General features: G+C 43.9%; 1 non-coding gene across 1 annotated transcript; it reads left to right on the top strand.

Annotated features, from left to right (window-relative positions):
- Nucleotides 1-3,856: 3,856 nt before the first annotated feature.
- TRNAG-GCC (transfer RNA glycine (anticodon GCC)) lies at nt 3,857-3,927 on the top strand. Its single transcript has one exon. It is a non-coding gene; the product is annotated as a tRNA-Gly (tRNA).
- Nucleotides 3,928-16,086: the final 12,159 nt, after the last annotated feature.

Genomic DNA, 16,086 nt, shown 5'->3' with positions numbered 1-16,086 from the left:
AAGATAAAACCAATATTGCAAACTAGAAATACCGCAGGAAATAGCAAACAAGAGGACTCCAATAGCAATAGTGAGGATAAATTACCAAAAACAACTGGTGGGAGCTCCATTGTTGGTGCTAGGGAGGATAGAAGTAAGACAGGGAAACATGCACCAACAGGGAATACAGTCACAGAAACCCAAGGCAAGCGGAAACCAAGCCTGTGCACATACTATGCACTTGGTATCTGCTGGCATGGGAAATCTGGAAAAACAGATGGGACATGCAACTATGACCACCCTAGAAAATGCCATGCCCATATGACAACAGGAAAATGCAAACTCCCTTCCTGTAAGCTTTTTCACCCTGAAATGTGTACCTCTTCAGTACAGGAAAGACTGTGCTATAACTTAAATTGCCAGGCATACCATCTAAAGGGGACAAAAAGATACAAAACATCCAGGCCATGGGAAAACCTGGGTAGCCACAGCCACTCAAGAGGGAGAGGTTTTTTAGTGCCAGGAAGGAAAAAAAACTGGCAGGAAATGGCAGAAATCGTACACCAAATCCAGTCATTCCTGGAGTGGAACCACAGTCGATGGCCTCCACTCCAAACCAACAGATACAGATACTAATGCCGGAAAAAAAATCCCCCCCCAGTACCAACAATACCACCAGTCCGATAACATTCTTCTTTGCAAATATACAGGGTCTAAAGCCAGCAACAAACAACAAAATACCTTTCATCCGTGGACTGCTTGCAGAGGCAAAGGCAATGTTCGCGGCTTTCACTGAGACCCACATAAAGGATCACTTGGACAACGAAATATGGATCCCAGGTTACAACCTATACAGATGTGACAGAGTGAACAGGCAAAAGGGGGGGGGGGTTGGCCTGTACATTGCAGAGTCACTTGTTTGCACAGAACTGCTTAATGCCTCAAATGACGTAGTGGAAGTTTTAGCAGTAAAGGTCGAGAACCAAAACCTAGTCATTGTGGTAGTCTACAAGCCTCCGGATGCAACATCCCAGCAATTCCAGGAACAGCTGTTAAAAATTGACCACTGTCTGGAAAATCTTCCAGCTCCTGCACCCAACATCTTGCTCCTGGGGGATTTCAACTTAAGGCACCTAAAATGGAGGAATATAGCAAATAATATTGTTGCAGTAATAACACCAGGAGGCAGCTCTGATGAAAACTCACACTCACACGAGCTTTTAAATCTCTGCACAAAATTCAATTTAAACCAGCAAATAATAGAGCCTACTAGACTGGAGAATACACTAGACCTCATCTTCACTAACAATGATGATCTGATAAGAAATGTCACCATATCAAAAACAATATACTCAGATCACAACATAATTGAGGTTCAGACATGTATGCGTGGAGCCCCAGACCGACAAAATGAGACTAGTCACGAGGGAGCATTCACCAAATTCAACTTCAATAACAAAAACATAAAGTGGGACCAAGTAAACCAAGTCCTAACCGATATAAGCTGGGAAGATATACTAAGCAACACAGACCCAAACTTATGCCTAGAACAGATTAACTCGGTGGCACTCGATGTATGCACAAGGCTTATTCCTCTAAGAAAAAGGAGGAGTAGATGTAAAATAGAAAGAGACAGGCGCTCCCTTTACAGGCGACGGAAAAGAATAACAGAGCGGCTAAAAGAGGTCAATATATCTGAAATGCGCAGGGAGACACTGGTCAGAGAAATAGCAAGCATCGAACTTAAGCTAAAAGAATCCTTTAGGAGTCAGGAATCGCGGGAAGAACTAAAAGCCATAAATGAAATCGAAAGAAACCCAAAGTATTTCTTCTCCTATGCCAAATCAAAATCGAGAACAACGTCCAGTATTGGGCCCCTACTTAAACAAGATGGGTCCTACACAGATGACAGCAAGGAAATGAGTGAGCTACTCAAGTCCCAATATGACTCAGTTTTTAGCAAGCCGCTAACCAGACTGAGAGTCGAAGATCAAAATGAATTTTTTATGAGAGAGCCACAAAATTTGATTAACACAAGCCTATCCGATGTTATCCTGACGCCAAATGACTTCGAACAGGCGATAAATGACATGCCCATGCACTCTGCCCCAGGGCCAGACTCATGGAACTCTGTGTTCATCAAGAACTGCAAGAAGCCCCTATCACGAGCCTTTTCCATCCTATGGAGAGGGAGCATGGACACGGGGGTCGTCCCTCAGTTACTAAAAACAACAGACATAGCCCCACTCCACAAAGGGGGCAGTAAAGCAACAGCAAAGAACTACAGACCAATAGCACTAACATCCCATATCATAAAAATCTTTGAAAGGGTCCTAAGAAGCAAGATCACCACCCATCTAGAAACCCATCAGTTACACAACCCAGGGCAACATGGGTTTAGAACAGGTCGCTCCTGTCTGTCTCAACTACTGGATCACTACGACAAGGTCCTAAATGCACTAGAAGACAAAAAGAATGCAGATGTAATATATACAGACTTTGCAAAAGCCTTCGACAAGTGTGACCATGGCGTAATAGCGCACAAAATGCGCGCTAAAGGAATAACAGGAAAAGTCGGTCGATGGATCTATAATTTCCTCACTAACAGAACACAGAGAGTAGTCGTCAACAGAGTAAAGTCCGAGGCAGCTACGGTGAAAAGCTCTGTTCCACAAGGCACAGTACTAGCTCCCATCTTGTTCCTCATCCTCATATCCGACATAGACAAGGATGTCAGCCACAGCACCGTGTCTTCCTTTGCAGATGACACCCGAATCTGCATGACAGTGTCTTCCATTGCAGACACTGCAAGGCTCCAGGCGGACATCAACCAAATCTTTCAGTGGGCTGCAGAAAACAATATGAAGTTCAACGATGAGAAATTTCAATTACTCAGATATGGTAAACATGAGGAAATTAAATCTTCATCAGAGTACAAAACAAATTCTGGCCACAAAATAGAGCGAAACACCAACGTCAAAGACCTGGGAGTGATTATGTCGGAGGATCTCACCTTCAAGGACCATAACATTGTATCAATCGCATCTGCTAGAAAAATGACAGGATGGATAATGAGAACCTTCAAAACTAGGGAGGCCAAGCCCATGATGACACTCTTCAGGTCACTTGTTCTATCTAGGCTGGAATATTGCTGCACTCTAACAGCACCTTTCAAGGCAGGTGAAATTGCCGACCTAGAAAATGTACAGAGAACTTTCACGGCGCGCATAACGGAGATAAAACACCTCAATTACTGGGAGCGCTTGAGGTTTCTAAACCTGTATTCCCTGGAACGCAGGAGGGAGAGATACATGATTATATACACCTGGAAAATCCTAGAGGGACTAGTACCGAACTTGCACACGAAAATCACTCACTACGAAAGCAAAAGACTTGGCAGACGATGCACCATCCCCCCAATGAAAAGCAGGGGTGTCACTAGCACGTTAAGAGACCATACAATAAGTGTCAGGGGCCCGAGACTGTTCAACTGCCTCCCAGCACACATAAGGGGGATTACCAACAGACCCCTGGCAGTCTTCAAGCTGGCACTGGACAAGCACCTAAAGTCAGTTCCTGATCAGCCGGGCTGTGGCTCGTACGTTGGTTTGCGTGCAGCCAGCAGCAACAGCCTGGTTGATCAGGCGCTGATCCACCAGGAGGCCTGGTCACAGACCGGGCCGCGGGGGCGTTGACCCCCGAAACTCTCTCCAGGTAAACTCCAGGCACCACTCTGAGGAAAGTCACTCTCAACACTGGATAATTAGAGAGGCGAGATCGTTGGTCGATGGTGTGTGTGATGTGATGTCGATTTAAATTAATGGCAAGCAGCATCTTTATATACGATATAAATTGTAATAAACACCTAGCATAACGAGCATCGGTGGTTCAGTGGTAGAATTCTCGCCTGCCACGCGGGAGGCCCGGGTTCGATTCCCGGCCGATGCACATTTTTATAACCCTTTAGAGATTAGTGATTTTCGTTTCTGGGGAAAAGTCATTGTTCCGCGAAGCATCCATATGTCCTCATTAACATTTAAAGAAATTAGTTTCTTGTAGAAGGGGAGTATACCTGAAGAGGGTTTCAGGAATCAACACCCCCGTGGACCGGTCTGTGACCAGGGCTCATGATGGATCAGGGCCTGATCAACCAGGTTGTTACTGTTGGCAGCTCGCAACCCAACATACGAACCACAGCCCGGCGGTCAGATACTGACTTTAGGTGCCTGTCCAGCGCCTTCTTGAAGACAACCAGGGGTCTATTGGTAATCCCCCTTATGTATGCTGGGAGGCAGTTGAACAGTCTTGGGCCCCTTGAAAGGTGATGTTAGTGTGCAGCAATATTCCAGCCTAGACAGAACAAGCGCCCTGAAGAGTGTCACCAGGGGCTTGGCATCCCTAGTTTTGAAAGTTTTCATTATCCATCCTGTCATTTTTCTAGCAAATGCGATTGATACGATGTTATGGTCTCTGAAGGTGAGATCCTCTGTCATGATCACTCCCAGGTTTAAGTTTTTCGCTCTATTGAGTAGTTGGAATTTGTTTTATACTCCGATATAATTTTAATTTCCTCACGTTTTCCATATCTGAGTAATTGAAATTTCTCATCATTGAGCTTCATATTGTTTTCTGCGGCCCATTTACAGATATGGTTGATGTCCGCTTGAAGTCTTGCAGTGTCTTCAATGGACGACACAGCAAAGGAAGACACAGTGCTGTGGCTGAGATTTTATTTATTTATTTATTTATTTATAATTTGAGCACACATACAGAGGTACAAAAAAATACAGATAAGAGCAGCATGCCAAAGCCACTTATACTATGCATAGCATTACGGGCTGGCTTAAAATTAACTTAAGATTAACTAAGCAATGATGAAATCAGTGAAAAACATTAATGTAAACAGATTACTATAAAGCACAAGTGAGTATTACAAAGACAGGTCATATGGTTGCATGCATTGTTGTAAATTCAGTAGAATGGAGTATTCTGTTAGGTAGTGTATTTAAAAAATAATAAAGTTAGATTGGGTTTTAGGTTTAACATTTATGTGATATAATTGTGAGAAACATTTAAGATATACAATTTATAAGGTTCAGTTATTCAGTATTTATTTGGTTTTGGGTGAGTAAGTGATCTTTGAGAAGAGACTTGAATTTATAAACAGGTAGTGTTTCTTTTATATTTACAGGTAATGAATTCCAGATTTTAGGGCCTTTTATGTGCATTGAGTTTTTGCATAGCGTGAGATGGACACGAGGAATATCAAAGAGTGATCTGTGCCTTGTGTTATGGTCATGTGTTCTGTTGAGGTTGGCAAGGAGATGTTTGAGGGGAGGGTTAATATCAGAGTTGAGTGTTCTATGTATGTAATAGGTGCAGTAATAAGTATGGATGTTTTGTATGGTGAGTAGGTTGAGTGTATTGAATATTGGTGGAGTGTGCTGCCTGTAGTGAGAATTTGTTATCATTCTAACTGCAGCCTTTTGTTGGGTAATTAGTGGTCTGAGATGGTTACTTGTTGTTGAGCCCCATGCACAAATTCCATAGGTGAGATAGGGGTAAATAAGAGAGTGATATAGGGCCAGGAGGGCTGACTGTGGAGCATAGTACCGTATCTTCGATAGTATGCCTACAGTCTTGGAAATTTTCTTAGAAATTTGTTGTATATGTGTATGAAATTTGAGTCTATTATCAAGGTGGATTCCTAAGAATTTTCCCTCTGTTAGCTTTGTGATAGGTGATCCGTTTATCATTATGTTAAGAGGGACATCTGTAGCTCTGTTACCAAACTGAATGAAGTAGGTTTTGTCAATGTTTAGTGTAAGTTTGTTAGTACTCATCCAGGTAGATATTTTCTGTAATTCGGTATTTACAGTATTGGCTAGCGTGACTGGGCTCGGGTGGGAGAAGACGTATGTTGTGTCATCAGCAAATAGTGTGGGTTTGAGTAATTGCGAAGCATTTGGTAGGTCATTTATGTATAGGAGAAAGAGAAGAGGGCCAAGGACACTTCCCTGTGGGACACCAACTGTAATTGGTTGTGCAGAAGAGTTTGCCCCATTTGCGTACACATATTGGCTTCTGTTGCTGAGGTATGACTTGAGGTAGTTGAGGGAGTGCCCTCTTATACCATAGTGTGACAATTTTACGTGGAGCAAGTCATGGTCAACTGTATCAAAAGCTTTACGTAAGTCAATGAAGATCCCCAGTGGGACTTCTTTTTTCTCTATTGCAGTGTATATATGTTCTAGCATGTGTATAATAGCATCATTAGTATTTTTATTAGGCCTGAATCCAAATTGGCAGGGGTTGAGTATGTTTTGGGAGATAAGGTAGGAGTAGATTCGTTTATGAATTAATTTTTCGAAGATTTTTGAGAGAGGGTGTAAGTTGGATATTGGCCTATAGTTATTCAACTCTGTTTGGTCTCCTCCTTTGTGGATCGGGGTGACCCTTGCTATTTTGAGTACTGTAGGGAAGGTGGAGGATTCAATGGATTTGTTAAAGAGTGTTGCAATGATTGGTGATAGCACTTGTGACACTTTTTTGTATATAAAGGGTGGTAAGGTATTTAAATCTCCTGCCTTGTTTTTTAGTGCGTTGATAATAAGGGAGACTTCGTATGGGTTAGTCGGAGCTAGGAACAGTGTGTTCGGGTAGTTGCCGGTGAGGTAGTCATTTGGTGGGGTATCTGAGCTTGGGATTTTATTGGCAAGGTTTTGTCCTATAGTGGAGAAGAAATCATTGAGTCTGTTTGCTGTTTCTGTTGGTGGGAGTTGGGGTTCATCTGATTTTGCTAATTTTATTTCGCTATTTCGTGATATCTTTTTTGTTCCCAGAATTTCTGATAGGGTTTTCCAGGTCTTTTTTATATCACCTCGTAAGTTGGATAATCTGTTCTCATAATACAATTTTTTTGCCCTTCTTATCAGGCTGGTTAGGATTGACGAGTAACGTTTTGTTTGGTCTCTGGTTATGTGACCCATTCTGTACTGTTTTTCATATTGGTGTTTTGTATTTATGGATTTGAGAATGCTGGGTGTTAGCCAGGGACTGTTCAGTCTCTTAGCTGTCATCTGCTTAGTTTTTTTAGGGCAGTGCTTGTTATAGAGGTATTGGGTCTTTTTTAGAAAATTATTAATACATTCGTCAATATCTGTATTGATTTCTAGCTCAGTGTGCCAGTCAATGTTTGCTACTGCTGTTGTGAAGTTATTAATGGCTGCCTCATTGTGAAGTCTGAAGGTGACTTTAGTAGTGTCTTGGGGTAATTTACCAAGAGTTGTTATGAGGAAAGTAGGGTAGTGGTCTGTGGTATTATCTGTAATTATGCCTGATTTTAAAGGGGATATGGTGTTGGTCCAGATGTGGTCAAGTAGGGAAACACTAGTCTCTGTAACTCTTGTAGGTTTTGTTACTGTTGGTAGCAACATACAGTTACTCATTGTGTTTGTGAATTCAGTAACGTGTGGGTCCTGGTCTTGCAGGAGATTTATATTGAAGTCACCTGAGAGTAGTAAGTGATCTTTGTTCATGCGTGCATCAGTTATCATACTTCCTAGGTTTTGACTAAATTGGCTAATGTTTGACTGTGGAACTCTGTAGATGTTTATCAATGTGAGAGGTTTTTGTAGGTATTTGGATTTGAATTTGGCTATTATATATTCCCCATGTTCATCTCTTGTGCAAGTATTAGTGATACATTCTAGTTGGTCTGAGTAGTATATGGCTGTGCCACCCCCTTGTTGGTCTGGCCTACAGTTGTGTATGGCTGTGTAACCAGGAATGGTATAGACATCTGTAGTATCAGGCTTTAGCCAGGTTTCAGTTAGTGTAATGATGGACATATTGGCATGTAAGGAATTTAGTAATGCTATGAGGTCATCGTAATGCTTGCTTAAAGATCTGATATTGTAGTTAAAGATAGTTATGTTGTTGTTGGCACTGAGAAGTGCCTTTGATTGTTCTGCAGTGTAGTAATTACAGTAACTGTTTGATTCATTTAAGTCATTAAATAAGAGGTTGGTATCAGGATCAATGCTTGTAATCATAAGATTTGTAGTGAATCTATAGTTAGAATTAAGTATAAAACAAAGTAAATAGTCTTAAGCTAAAAAATAGCACCTGAATTATTTAACAAATGTAAAAACAAAGTAATAGAAGCTAAGGTAGTTTTAAAATAATTATCTAATTTATTTTTTTTTTTTTTTTTTTTTTTTTTAAGCTAAAATAAAGGAGACAATATAAAAGGGACTAATACAAATAAAGTGATGATCAAATAATGGAGCTTGGGAATATGATAGTAGGTAGTACTATAAAAGTGGTAATCAAATAAATGAGCTTTGGAATATAATGGCAAAATTGTGAACTTATTCTACTTTAGCACCTGAGAATAGCACCTTGATTATTTTAACAATTGTGAATATATAAACTAGGGTAGTTATATAAAGCTAAAATAAAGGAGAAAATATATAAGGGACTAAAATTAAGTAATGGTAAACAAAGTTAAATGGACAGGTGGTCACTATGAAATAATATTGGTTTAGGAGTAAGATCTGATTTGTAATATTAAATAAATTGAGCAGTTTATTGCACAATAAAAGTAAAAAAAAATGAGGTAGTTGGTACTAGCTAGCAAAAGATAGTTTTGGTACTTGCAAAAAAGTAATTGGAATATACACTAATTGCATACACAATGAAAAGTGACTAAAAAAACAAGTAGTGATAAACAAAATTAAATGGACAGGTAAGAATAATGAATATTATTAATTTGGAGTAAGATTTGACTTGTAATTTAAAATTATGAGCAATTAATAGCAGTAAGAAAGAAGTATAGAGTATTGGAGGTAGTTGGCATTAGCTAGTGATGAAAAATAATAAAAATAATAATGCACAATATAATAGTAACGTACACTATATGCACCACACGTATATATGTATTAAGGGCACTTATCTAATCTGTTACAGAAATGTCAGCTTTTCTAAGGAAGGTAGAGAAATCGTGTTCATTTGAGATGGTATATTGTTGTCCTGTTGATGTTTTCCTTACTAGTATTTTCCCATCTCGCGTGAAACACTGATGTATTTTGTTTTCCTGTTTAAGTTTTCTCAGCCTGAACAGAAGGTTTTGACGTTTTTTTGTTAGACACTCATTTATGTACACTCCATTTTTCATTGTAATTGCTGATTTAATTAGGTCCTTTCTTTTATCGTATGAATGAAGTCTGATCATTATACTGTGTTTACTTCCTGGTTTTCCTAACAAACGTGTTTCTTTGATGTCATTGTTTTGCACGATGACTTGTACATGGTCCTGTATTATCCTGATAGCAGTTTCTTTGCACTGTGCTTGTGTTATGTCACTAGGAATGTGTGGACTGTTTATTATTACTGCATCAGACAACTTATCTTGTTCAGTTTTGTCGTCTTGGAAATCAAGGTATTCATTTAGTCGAGTGTGCATGTTCTGATTCCAGTCCTTGATTGCTTCTTCAACCTTCAAATTTATTGTTGTTATTTGCTCAGTGTGACTGGCTATAGCTGCTTTTAGAGTATTTTCTGTGTCAACACTTCCCGATGTAATCTTCTCTTCAAGGTTTTGGATCTTATTCTCGAGGTTGATTATCTTGGATTCTCGTCGCTCGAGTGTTGCTTTGATATCTTTGATTTCATTTTCTAGAGCAACGATGTAGTCCTTGATATTGTCAGGAATAATCATACCTGAGTTATCATGGGTGAATCCTTGGAAGGGAGTGGAGTTGGAGGGGGAGTCAGCCATGTTTGTTGTTGTTGTTGTTGTTCCTTGGGTGGCGGCGGTGAGGGGGGTTGATGATACACCGGCGTCCTGCTGGGTAGACAAGTTGAGTTCTAGGGTCCTTGCTGTTATTCTTTTATTACTGGTGTTGTTTCTTCTGCGATATCCTTTCATAGTATCACTGAAGTAGATACTGTGTAGCAATGGAGGAGAAGGCTTGTTTTCTCGGAGCTTGGGTTAAGTGATTGTCTGGCAGCGGAGGCAGTGTTTGGGTTAGCAGGGCTGTCTTCCTTAGATCTTCTAATTTTGTCAAGATTTGGGTTACATTCTTAGTATTCTTGGGTCATGTTGTGGTCTACGTGGGTTCATGTAGTTGAACTTTCACTTAGGCCATCACAAGTTTTGATGAGCGATGTTTTTTTGAGAAAGAAGAGCTGGTAGGATACCGTTGCTGCCGCTGCCGCCAAAAAGAGGAGAGGGGCAATTAAGTAATCAATATATTCAGTTAAAGAGAGAAATAAAAAAAAGGGAATAAGAAAAGCAAGAAGAGAATATGAGGTAAAAGTTACAAGAGAATCGAAGACTATCCCAAAAGGATTCTTTCAGGCATACAGAAGTAAGATCAGGGGCAAGATAGGCCCACTCAAAAGTTACTCAGGTCAGCTCATGGCCAGTGATAAGGAAATGTGTAGAATTTTTAAAACATACTTCCTCTCAGTTTTTGCACAGGAAGATAATAGCGATATTCCAGAAATAATAAATTATGTAGAACTGGACGATAATAAACTATGCACGATTAGGGTCACAAGTGACATGGTCTCAGGCAAATAAATAAATTAAAACCTAACAAAACCCCAGGCTCTGATGAACTGTATGCTAAAACACATTACTAATATAATTTTATTTTTACTGATTTGCTAAAACTAACATTTCCGTCATACCAAAACACATTTCTGTCACAGCAGATTGCTTCAGCTGTTCCAGGTCACATCTCTGCGGTCGTAAATTAGAGCTGCCAGGAAATGGCCACCTGTAGGTGACCTGTGTTCGCTTCCGGAAGTCAGGTCAGAGCCCAGACCAGGCCTCCTGGTTGCTGGATTGATCGATCAAGCTGTTGGCACCCACCACCTGCAGTCTAACGTATGCACCACAGCCCGGCTGATCGGGAATTGTCTTGAGGAAAGGAATGTAAAGAGGAGCTTAGCAAACCTTTGGCTAATCTTTTCAACATATCACTACAGACTAGCATGGTGCTAGATAAGTGGAAAATAGCAAATGTGATACCTATTTTCAAAGCAGGTGACAGGTCCTTAGCTTCGAACTATAGACCAATAAGCCTAACCTCCACAGTGGGAAAATTTATGGAATCAATAATTGCCGAAGTAGTTCGTAGCCACCTTGAAAAGCATAAATTAATCAATGAATCTCAGCATGGTTTTGCAAAGGGGCGTTCCTGCCTTACGAATTTATTAACTTTTTTCGCTAAGGTATTTGAGGAGGTAGATCATGGTAATGAATATGATACTGTGTATATGGACCTCAGTAAGGCTTTTGACAGGGTCCCATATCAAAGACTACTGAGGAAAATTAAGGTACATGGAATAGGATAATTTTTTTTCCTGGATAGAGGCATAGTTGACAAATAGGCAGCAGAGAGTTTGCATAAATGGGGAGAAATTAGAGTGGGGAAGCATCACGAGCGGTGTTCCACAAGGGTCAGTGTTGGGCCCCCTGTTGTTCACAATCTACATAAACGACATAGATGAGGGCATAAAGAGTGACATAAGCAAATTTGCCGATGACACCAAACTAGGCCGTCGAATTCATTCTGACGAGGACATTAGAGCACTCCAGGAAGATTTAGTTAAATAGACTGATGCAGTGGTCGGAGAAATGGCAGATGCAATTTAATACAGACAAATGCAAAGTTCTAAATGTTGGACAGGAAAATAACCACGTCACATATAAACTAAATAATGTAGATCTTAATACTACTGATTACGAAAAAGATTTAGGAGTTCTGGTTAGCAGTAACCTGAAACCAAGACAACAGTGCGTAAGTATTCCCAATAAAGCTAACAGAATCCTTGGCTTCATATCAAGAAGCATAAATAATAGGAGTCCTCAGGTTGTTCTTCAATTCAAAGTTGATCCCATGTATCAGAAATCTTTCCTATGAGGATTGTCTCAGGTCCCTGAATCTGCACTCTCTAGAAAGGCATTGAATTAGGGGGGATATGATTGAGGTGTATAAATGGAAGACAGGAATAATTAAAGGGGATGTAAATAACATGCTGAAAATATCTAGCCTAGACAGGACTCGCAGCAATGGTTTTAAGTTGGAAAAATTCAGATTCAGGAAGGATATAGGAAAGCACTGGTTTGGTAATAGAGTTGTGGATGAGTGGAACAAACTCCCGAGTACAGTTATAGAGGCTAAAATATTGTGTAGTTTTAAAAATAGGTTAGATAAATACATGAATGGGTGTGGGTGGGTGTGAGTTGGACCTGACTAGCTTGTGCTACTAGGTCAGTTGTCGTGTTCCTTCCTTGAGCGAATGTGACCTGACCTGACTAGGTTGGGGCATTGGCTTAAGCCGGTAGGAGACTTGGACCTGCCTCGCATGGGCCAGTAGGCCTGTTGCAGTGTTTCTCCTTTCTTATGTTCTTATATATGATAATTTATGTAACTATTTATGTGTACCTGTACCTGGATAAACTTGCTGAATTATAATCGTTATATAGTATATTAAGGTAACATCACGGGCCCTGACTGGGGCACTGAGCCTCACAGCTCTGCACCCAGTGTGGGCGGCTGTGAGGTCACAGGCAGCAGCTTTGCTGCTGGCTCTGTCCCCACACCTACAGTCACCATGACAGACCCAGGAGAGCGGCCTAAACGTTCATTGGAATGCGGGGACGAGTTGGAGGACGACGTGGGGCAGGTGGGAGCCCCCACCAAGAAGGCCAAGGATGCAGTAGAGACTATTGTATCTGCCAATCTGCCACTAGATCCGTCGGCAGCCGCTACTCAAGGAGACTTGCACCCCCAGATGGCCATAGGGATTGTGGAAGGAAGCCAGGAGGCTGTAGCTCCACAACTGGCAAGGATAGAGCCATCCCAGGTCCCTACACCAGTTGTGCTGGCCTCAACAGTGGACGGGGACTGGCTGACTCCACATGGACGGAGGAATTCCTGCTCAGCTCGGGCACAAGCAATCAGGGCCTTCAACAAATTCAAGGTTCCAGATTACGGGTTTGTAAGGTATCTGGAAGGTCTACCCCGCCTCAAGTTCCACTGCGAGTTCACTCTCAGGAACGAGGTTTTGGTCATTCCTTGGGACAAGGATTCTTACGAGGAATTGAAGGGGCTGGTTGTGACCTATCCCAGCATGGTGGAACTGGTTGCTTCGGAGAAGGTGTACAAGGGGGTGTTCTTACACGTCCCTGTGCCCCTCCCACTGGACCCCATTTTGGAAGTGCCCAATATTGTCAAGGCGGAGTGACTCACTGCAACAGTGAACAAGGTGCCCACCCACCAGGTGCTGATCCACCACAAAGGTCCACTTCCCACGCACCTGGACCTTGGGGTCTGGGGAAGATTCAAGACCCGACCATACCTGTCGAGCCCAGTACAATGCTTCAACTGTCAGGGGTTCAATCATATTGCAGCCACCTGCCAGCGAGAGAAGAAGTGTGGTGTGTGCAGCAAGGCACACGACTCGAAGGACTGCATTGCCATCCTCAAACAGCCAACCGGCAAAGCCCTTCGGCCAGAGCCCAAGTGTGCCAACTGTTCAAAGAGGCACCATGCCTGGAACCAGAGCTCTCCTGTGATGGTGCAGCACTGGCAGCAGGTTCGTCATCGGAACGACCCGACAGCCCCGACGCCATCCAGCCTTGGAACCACCCAGTAACAGTCGGTATGGGCTCCGACCGCGGTTCCCCAGATACCGCAGGAGGGCAATACCAGCGAGTTCCCAGCACTGGGCTCCCGGCAGTTGCATCAGGGGGCACGCACTGGCCTGCAGCAGCACGGTCAACTACGGGGTCAGATGGTAAGGTGGCCAAGAAGACAGAATCAATGGGAAAAACAGCCACAGGCCAGGCACACTGCCCAGCAGGTCTCAGCTGGGCACCAACATTCCTTGCCATACCACCAGCAGGCCTCTTCCCAAGGGCAGGCCCCTACTGTGAGCAGCCAGAGTCAGGCAGAGTTTCCCTGCCAGGGGACCCAGAAGCCCATGGCTACTCAGGCCGGGCCCAGGGTGCACCCAGCTTATGCTACTGCAGTGTCAACAGCCACCCAGACATACCTAGTGACCCAGCACCGACTCGATGGGTCGTCCAGCTCAATGCCTGCGGAGGTAATGGTCGAATCATTTCCCGATCAAGTGAAGAAAACCATCGGGGTCATCTCAGCACTCCTCTGTCGCCTGCTGCCATCGGTGGAGGACAGGGACGCCTGAAGACAGCTCCTGTCATGGATGCTGGGGGTGGTCCTACTGGACAGGAAGGACTCAATGGAACTTCAGGCCATCATCCAAGAGTCCCTCCAGTCCGTGACGGAGGAGGCCCCGGAGTCGCCAACAACGGACGACGAGTCCCAGGCAGAGATGGAATCAGAGGGCCACCTCTGTGGCTCTTGAAGATCCTCCAGTGGAACATTTGCGGGCTGCAGCAGAAAATTCATTTAGTGATTGAAGCTGCAGTTCAGGATGAGGTTGATGTCTTCCTGTTCCAGGAGACACTTACCAATTCGACACATCAAATGCAGCCACGTATCCCGGGATTCTCGGCCTATCTTCAGCGCCTGGAAGGGACTGGCAGGGGCACGGCAATCTACGTCAGGACCACTATCCCTCATTCAATCTCCAATGACCCCATCAACTGTGGGGAGGGCGTAGAGGTTCAGGCTGTCACCCTACTCCTACCGGATGGACCTCTCGTGGTTTACAATATTTACAGAAGCTCTCAGTACACCCTTGACATTTCAGACTTGGCAGCACTCGCCCCACGGGAGGGTCTTGTTGTGGCTGGGGATGTCAATGCCCACCACCCAATGCTTTCTTCTGTCTCTCCTACCAACACAGCTGGGAGGCACCTTGCGGCTGTGCTGGAGGAGATCCCTGAGATCGCCCTCCTCAATAATGGTGAGCCAACCCATCACTACGGTGGCCACTTGGACGTCACACTCATCTCTAGGCGGTTGCTCTCGAGAGTAAGATGGGAGGTCCACCCCTGTCTCACCAGTGATCACTTTGCAGTGGTCACCCCACTGATGGTCCAGCGGTGCCCGCTCCCCACACCTACCCCCAGATGGAATCTAAAAAAGGCCGACTGGCAGTGCTTCCAGGAGGTCATTGAGCACTGGTGGGCAGAGTCCCCTCTTCCGGAAGACCCAGATGAAGAGGCTCAAAGCTTGCAGGTGGCCTTCACATTTGCAGCTGAGGCAGCCATACCTAAGATTACAGGCGGAGGGTCATATAAACGTGACTGGTGGTTTTATAATGAGGACATCAGGGAGCAGAACCACCGCATCATTGTCATACGCAAGATGAACAGGCATAATCCCACGGTTGAGTCCATGCGTCTGCTCAGGGAAGTGGTGCGGCATGCACGCCATGTCTCACACAGGGTCCGGCAGGCTAAATGGTTCGAGTGGTGTGCGTCCTTCAGCTACTCCTCCACCTTATCTGAGATTTGGACCAAGTTACGATTGGCCACTGGGCAGTGTCGCAGTGTGGCTCGGTTGCACCCAGACCCCGCAACGGAGGCAGAACGTCTGGTGGACCTTTTCACCTCCAGAGCGGCCATGGCTCAACTGCCTCAGGATCCCCAGGACCTCCAAGCCACCCTCCTTCCTAGAAGGATGATGGTGATCCAAGCGGCATGCCAGGCTAAGGACGTCATGGATGAAGACTTCACCGACCAGGAGCTCCAGACAGCCTTCACATCTCATTGGGACACCACACCGGGGCATGATGGTATCACCTATGGCATGATCACTCGGTCTGGCCATTCTGGACATCCAGCTGTCCTGGGGGTCGTCAACCAGGCTTGGCGAGCTGGCAAACTCCTTGTCGTATGGAAGGAGGCTGACATTATACCGATTCCTAAGCCTGGGGATCCTGGCAGTGTGAGACCCATCTCCCTCACCAGTTGCATCTCGAAGGTGTCTGAAAGGATGGTGCTGGAGCGCCTGAGGTGGAAGCTTGGCCCTCCTCATAAACACCTCTATGGCTTCACCAGAGGAGTGGACACTTTCGAAAGCCTTAAAACTCTACTGGCCGGCATTGGGTCGGATGCCCAAGCCCCCATTGTTGTCTTTCTTGACCTCGAGAAAGCTT

Source organism: Cherax quadricarinatus, unplaced genomic scaffold (genome assembly GCF_038502225.1).
Source record: "Cherax quadricarinatus isolate ZL_2023a unplaced genomic scaffold, ASM3850222v1 Contig1182, whole genome shotgun sequence".
Classification (NCBI taxonomy): Eukaryota; Metazoa; Arthropoda; class Malacostraca; order Decapoda; family Parastacidae; genus Cherax; species Cherax quadricarinatus.
Note: the sequence above shows the minus strand (reverse complement) of the source record. Positions and strands in the feature narration are given on the sequence as shown.